Here is an 8131-nt window from a genome sequence, read left to right on the forward strand (position 1 = left end):
CCTTTATAAAATCCAAGCGTGTTGGCCCTACCTTAGCTCTCTTGATTTATTTGTCCTCCAACCTTTCCATGACCTATTATTCAACTTAACCCCGATTATCATAGGATTATCATATATATAACCTCGCACATCCTTAACTACACCTCGCTCCTGCAATAGTACGACTATCACCAAGCGAATCTCAACGTTCCAAACTACGAGGTGTAACATTTCTGCCCTTAACCTCGAAGACACCAATCAACCTTATCGGTCACGCCTTTTACTGAAGGTTATAATATAATGCCCCAACAGTCAAAACATGACTCAAGTACCCATACTTCCTTACCTTAAGTCTTACGAACCTTAATCCCCTGAACTCGATAGCAAGATGCCTCATCGTAATCCTTTAGATCCCATATTTAATTTAAAATCACTTTTATCACTATCAACCAACAAACACTCAAATCCACTTGATCCGCTAAACTAATCATCCATAAAAGCCAAACGAACCACAAAACAATATCAATATTTCCCCTCAAATTTAAGTGAAACAATCAGTAACTACTCATGTCATTAACTCTTCATATTCGCCCATAATTGAAGTCATTTCTAACTCAGTCAAATTTACTGATCAATCGATGTTCCCATAATATTCTCTTCATAGCAGAGTAGTACTTTATCACCAACGAGCCCATAACAAGAATAACCCTTAGCACCGATCGCAACCTTATCTTGACAATGTCAAATATTAATTTTTTTCTTCCTAATCTCACGAAAAGTACTCATGTCTAAGATATTCTATGAAGTCTCACTCTGCTACACGCTTTCCAAAAAAGTCTTCCTTTATGTCCTTATTGTCAACTTCTTTTCTTTATTACCTACGATCACTATATGTTTGCCCAAATTAGATGGTCATTACCGAACTTACACTTATCCTCACATACCGATGCCTAATACTCTACCGCTGCTGAATCGTTGACCTGCCATTGATACACCAGTGTCATGTACACCATCATAATGCCTTGACGAAGCTAAAGATTTTCCCAAACCGATCATATCATCGAGCGAACCACTATTGTTAAGCCATTAATGCACTTTGTCACTTCCGAGCAACCCAACCCTGAAACATGGAGATCATGTAACCCTCGGAACTATCTTTCCCATTTCTCACAAACTGCCACAACAACGAGTCTAATCGCGACTCCACATAACAACCGAGTCTAATCGCGACTTCACACAATCGAATCCTTAGGCCATAACTAGATACTGAACTTGATCATGTGTCCGAATCAGATTAACATATCTTGTACCGTACCACAACACGACATAGATCAACCATTCACATAAGAATTTAAGGACGTGTTTCCACCCTCTGTGGGTGATTAAGATAAGAAAGTCCAGATACTAATTAGGATTGACTAGATACCAATTTGAATGAAGTCGCATGAGAAAATGAAAGAATTGAAAGTTTCCTAAATATCTTGTAGCCTCTCACAGATAAATAGGGAGTTCATCGTACTGATCCACAAGACTCTACTAGACACACTCTTAGGATTTGGTAACCTAGGGCTCTGATACCAACTTGTCAATAACCAATTTCACTAAGTCGTACGGCCAGCTACCATTCCTACCTAGGTAGGCGAACCCTTAACTCAAAATTCACAAATTATAGAAATTAGTAAAAGAAAGAAAAATAACGTAAGTCTCACAGATATAATATAAATAAGTGAGGAAGTAAATGAAATCCACCCCAGTATTTGGTCTGGTCATACAAGAGAATCTAAATCCAAATACTACAAGTCTAAATAATAATACATAAGCGGTCTCAAACAATAGGAAGAGTCTTCGGGGAGCGAACGTCCTCATTTCACCCTGAAGAGACTCGAATCAGCAATCCTCGAATATCAGCCACGAGGGATAGAAGTGGATCCAACCTGGTACTCTACATTCATAAAAGAATACAGCAAGTGCAGGCCAGTACAAACAAGAAGTACTAGTAGGTATCATAGGCCGACTAAGACTAGCTAACGTATATAAAGACAACAAAGCAAGATAAACACGTAAAACCACAAGGTACAAGTCAACACGAATCCATATCCACGGTACAACTCATCACCAATGTTATAGCATCTAAATCCAACGGTGCCAAGTCTCAGTATAACCAATCCGAATCAACATCACAACAAGGAGCATATGGAAGAATAAGATGCAATGCAATAAAGTATGTAATGTGGATGCAACGCAAATACAGTTTTTGTACAACATGTCCCGAATGGAATACCTCCACGTCTCGGCGATCATGATGTCACACCCTAATCCCATCAAGGCATGATGGGCACCCAACTCTTACTTAGAGATGAGCGAACCCTCTAGCATTCACGTAATGAAACTGGACATAAAAAAAAATGGAAAGATAATAAAGTACCTTCAGTCAAACTATAGAAATTTTCGAACGATACTCAATTAATAAACAACCGAGTAAGTCAAACTGACATGTCGGCCTACATTGTTGCTTTACTCAACACATGACATCTCAATATACAAACCACAGGACACTGTCTGCAAAGTCTCAAAGAGCAAACACCTGAATCATATGAGTCGGGACAGGGCCCCGACATACCCATACACACATATGATAACCATAATGACTCGGCACTGCATCAGGAAGAAAATGGAGTTTGCCAATCCTAGCTGAATACTTTTACCTGCAAAATAATCTAGGACTATGTGGCATGAACACAGTGCCCCCTGGCAAAGGGACGTCAGTACTAACAATGTACCGAGTATGTAAGGCATAAGAACATCAAGTACAGATGAATCATGAAAACTAGTCTCAATATTTGAATGCATCTGTGGCTAACATCTGAGCATATCTGCATAACTCTGTACGACTGAAATTGACTCTGTGGCGTATGATAGGCATAGGTTATAATATAACTGATAGTGCTGCGGAATGTACAGCCCGATCCATATATAATATAATAGTGTCGAGGAACGTACGGCCCGATCCATATATAATATAATAGTGCCGAGGAACGTACGGCCGATCCCTATATAATATAATAGTGCTGAGGAACGTACGGCCCGATCCATATATAATATAATATTTATAAATGCATGTAAGACTCGAAAAGGGTACTCTGAACTCTTCTGGTGACATAAGAAGCTAGTATGATAAGTCTCTGGGAGTTATGGACATAAAAACATAGGAGGCCAAGGATACAAATATATCTACACTATCTAAGAATAGAGTCTTAGGAAATTCGCTTGCTCACTGTGTTCATTCATATGATAAGGATCATGCCAAAATGAAAGAAAGGGATAGCCTTAACATACCTGACAATCTACCTAATCACCCAACGTCCACTCCTTGAGTCTGTATGTCTACAATCACATCGATAATATCACGATTAGACCATTTACACCACTTACTATCTAATTTGTATACGAACGAAACTTAATGAATTTCGGGCAGCATTTCCTCTATAAACTGGACAATCCCGAAAATCCAATTCAATTGAATCATCAAAAACATCAACAACAATACCAACCATTATTATACATCATAACTCAGCTGATTCCATCCATTTAATCCAACTAAAACATCCCTCGATCCATAAATCTCAACAAAACAACAAACGAGTTTATAACGCTATTTTCTGTGTTCTAATCCGTTAAAACCTTAATTAAACTTATTAACAATGAAAAAGGGACCTTAATCTTACCTTAAGTATGCAGCAACCACGTCAACACTCCTCTTTTTTGGCTGATTATTAGCGCAAACTGAAGGCAATGTGACGCACAACGCTTTTCTCTTCATGAGCTTCGGGATTCGGGGCTCGGATTTTGATCAAAATGGCTTTCTTAGCCTAGAAGTTCTCTCGCTCTCTCTCTAATGTTTTTTGAAGCTCCTAGATGAAAATGACCAGACCTCAAAGGAAATTTCCATATATATGGGCCGAAATATACTCATGGGCCAAAATATAAATGCTTGGGTCGGGTCTCAACATGCTGCCCCGGCCCAACTTGCATCGTCCATAACTCCTTATCCCGATATCATTTTGACGAGCGGTTTGTTGCATTAGGAACTAGATTCGATGAAATTCATTTTAAGATTTTGAAACACCTTAAAACTCCTCATATACTTGGAGATATGCCTCCAAAATAGTGGCTAAAAATCTGGTCCGAGATTTAACTGAAGTTGTTCTGATTCATTTCGTTTAGATTCGTTTAACTTCTAATCCTCTTCCAACCCTCATGTAACCTCTTATACATACATATACATACTCATATACATCCATATCAATCCATGCACGTGTCTCAAAGGGTCCGGAGAATCACAATAACCTTAAACATAACTAGAGAACTCACAAAGCTTCGACGAAACTCCAATCGCAAAAGTATATTCATATCTTTTGTCGATCTTCTATATCATTACTAATAATCTCAAATACTTTAAAAGGGCACTCACATTACCTCGTATACATACTCATAACATGATTTCAAATCCTTTAGGTTACCATGTGACCTCGGGATACTTAAGGCAACCATATATATAACGATATTCCTACTAACTCGATTAACTTTCCATGAACATTCTTAAATCATTCATTCTTGTTGTAAGTCAAGTAGCACGGACTCTTACAGGGTGTAACAGTTCCTTGTCCAGCTTGGGCCGTGTTCCGTTCAAATAAATGTCGAATCTTAACGAAACTTATTTTCTTCGATTGGTTTAACTTCAAATCCTTACGATATATCTGTACCATCACTCTAACCACATATAATCTTGAGGGGAAACCTCGCTTCCGTTACTAATGTCATTTAACTCGCACGTTTTCCAATGCATGAAAACACAGGATATAACATCCTTCCCCCCTCTAGCACATTCGTCCTCGAATGTTAAACTAGTCTTGTAAGTATACTGGTTATGGTGATCTTATGACGAATCAATTACTCTTCTATCATGATGTGTCTCTCCTTGCTTAACTTAATACCATCCTCCCCCTGACATCAACTTTTATTGAATTTCCAAAGAAAGTGGTCGTAATTTAGCTACATCCGTAACTGACTGCAACTTACTATATCCTTCTACACTCGAAGCTTAGGTCGAGTTTTTCTTGTTCTGGAGTCATCTTTATAGTAACATTGTAGAATAGGAGCAGTCTTTCCCTTGGGTAGGTTTACCATCGCATATTGGTTCCTCTTGTTCTCTCTTCTAATTCTTATAGGTCGACTTCTACTCTTTATTTAGGTCACATAGTCCGCACCGTACATCCTTCTTGGAGTCATCATTTTAATCCTCTGACATGCACTATCTATAACATTCCCTTTGAATAGTAGAAAATGAGTTTCCTTCTTAGTAATGACTCTAGATTGCAATACTCCCTTGATTCCTTAGGAATATCCTTTTAAGAGATACAAGTGAGTCACTTTCCTGATATGATCCTCCTTGATACTCGGACTCGTCGATCCTTTTTCTTGCTCAATAATGGTATTAAGTCTCACATGGTTTGCAAATCTCTCCCACTTCCTTTCCTCAATATGACCATGATAATGGTATTGATTCACATTTGTAGAGTCTAGATAAATTCAATCTGAGATCTACTGTCGTAGGTGTCCCTCGTCAACTCATTAAAGGCTTTATAATTTTTGAGAATTTCTTAATCCTCTGGTATAGTGTTGGAAATTCGCTATAACCAATATAATACAAAATGGAAGTTCCAAGGCGTAATATTCTTCTGGTAAAACCCCCTTCATTCAATGATCCCATCGAATTCGTAAGTAATCTACCACACCCCAGGGCTATCGTAGGAAACATATAACATATACTTATATCATATTCAGAGTAATCGTCCTATTTTTCCTTAATGATAATTCCAACTCAACATTTCGACCCAATTTACCATATATTTTCCTCACTGACCCAGAGTGTCACAAACACACTATTCTTGCTTACCTCTTACTCCTGCTTTTAAGTACCCAATTGGTTTCATTCTCGACATGTAAATACTTGCAGGTTACATAACCATTCTTTGTGATTCGTGTATGAATATCTAATTTTATTCGTAAACCTCCCTTCCTTTGGTTCGTTCTATTTTATAGCAAAACTCTTTTGTCTATCTGTTGTAACTTATCTCATCATACTCTTTTCTTTCTTGTATTTGTCCCTTGACAATCACATCTAATATTCTACTATAGATAACTTTATGTCCCTTCTTATTTGTCGCTTATAAATCGCAATATCATCAACAAACGACTCTACTGTTAGCTCATTTGCCTCTATTCCAGTATAGCATCGCTATCCTTTACAATATTCCTTGAGTTATTTGCTCTCAATGTCATGTTGTTCAAGGTCTTCACGAATGATTTTCACTACAGTCACAGATACCCGCTCAATTCCTGTTCATTTATTTACTAGCTATTAGACTCATTTCTGCATAACTCTCACTTTTTGTTTTAGAGTCTATATCTGTCACATCTTAGGATTCATCGTTTCAATCTCTACACTTGGATTTTCCTTACTCGCTTCCCCCCTTAAGGGTCTTACTTATCTCCCTTACCTCACTTCCAATCTCGAGTTCATATATCACTTTCATTAATTCTCTTATTATACTGCATAATATTCATGCCATTTCCCACAATTTATAGCTACGGTAATTCATGTGTGAAGTCTAAACATACTCATCTTGTTGTTTTGTAATCAAGTAATACAACCAACATATCAATCCAATCAAGGATGTATTTTACTTAGCTCAACTGTTAGTTATGAGTCAATGTCCACATCCGCTCCAATTAACAACTTCTGTCCCATAGGGATACTCGAAATAGTAGTATGTCTAGCTATCTGTACCATCCATGTAATGTCCCGTATGTCATTCTTCGATACTCAGAGTTCACTTATAGCGTCATTTTTCCCTTTTCCTCCCATCTCAAGTTATTCCTCTCTTTCCCGTAATCGACTTATAGTAACCGTAAATGCATTTTCCCTTAAACCGGCCATCTTTGTTCTCAAGGATCTAAGTCCATGCACAACTAATACCCCTTATGCCTCATACTTTTTTTTACGCTTGTGTTGCACTCAACATTGATTTCAAAACCAATCATAGTCATATCGTATTTGTCGTTGATGATACCCTTGCTTTGTCGCTTTATCGTCGTACAGTTGTCACGACCCCACTAGGGGCCGTGACGGGTACCCGGGGCTAACCACCGAGCACCACTCGTTCTACTACTCATCATAATCATATTATAAGAAAATAATTTTTCATTTGAGAACATAAATACTTTTGTATACATAAACCTTTCGCCTATCAAAATGATAATATATATATAGTAGTAACATCGTGAGACCATATAACACACACCTGTGTATCTACGAGCCTGTCACGACCCAACCCCGTAGGCCGTGACTAGTGCCCGAATTGGGCACCCGAACACACTCATCCGATCCGACTCACATACAGATAGCGTATACAGGCACAAATATCACACACTGCCTCAAATTATATCAAACTGTCTCTAACACATTTCAACACAACCATATATATATATATATATATATATATATATATATATATATATATATATACATATATATATATATATCAGAAGCCGACAGGGCTATCAAATGGCGCAACGGCCCAAAACATATACAAGTGCACGCCGACAAGGCTGCCATGGCGAGTGGGATCATACAAACACATCAGTACAGAAGTAGGCACAAACCCACATACACGTCTACAGACCTCTAAACAGACCAACCGAATCATATGGCGGAACAGGGCCCCGCCGTACCCCTGAACAAATATATACATATGCAACGAACGAGTATATATACCAAAATGTAGGCTCCGGAATAAGAGGAGCACTCCAAACAGCAGAAGAGGGTGTCCTAAACTGGTGGATCACCAAACTGTGCGTCTGTAGCTGCGGGCATGAAACGCAGCCCCCCGAAGAAAGGGGGTCAGTACGAAATATGTACTGAGTATGCAAAGCAGAAGATACAGAAAATAAATCTGAGGCATAAACGAAATAGAAGTACAGAAAATAAGTGCAAGTCCAAAATATCAAAATGTTTACTCTCAAAATATAAGTCATGCATAGGGCACAGAAAATATGGTCGCCCGCCCGTCGATGGCGCCATAACACAGCA

Source organism: Lycium barbarum, chromosome 7 (assembly GCF_019175385.1).
Source record: "Lycium barbarum isolate Lr01 chromosome 7, ASM1917538v2, whole genome shotgun sequence".
NCBI classification, from domain to species: domain Eukaryota; kingdom Viridiplantae; phylum Streptophyta; class Magnoliopsida; order Solanales; family Solanaceae; genus Lycium; species Lycium barbarum.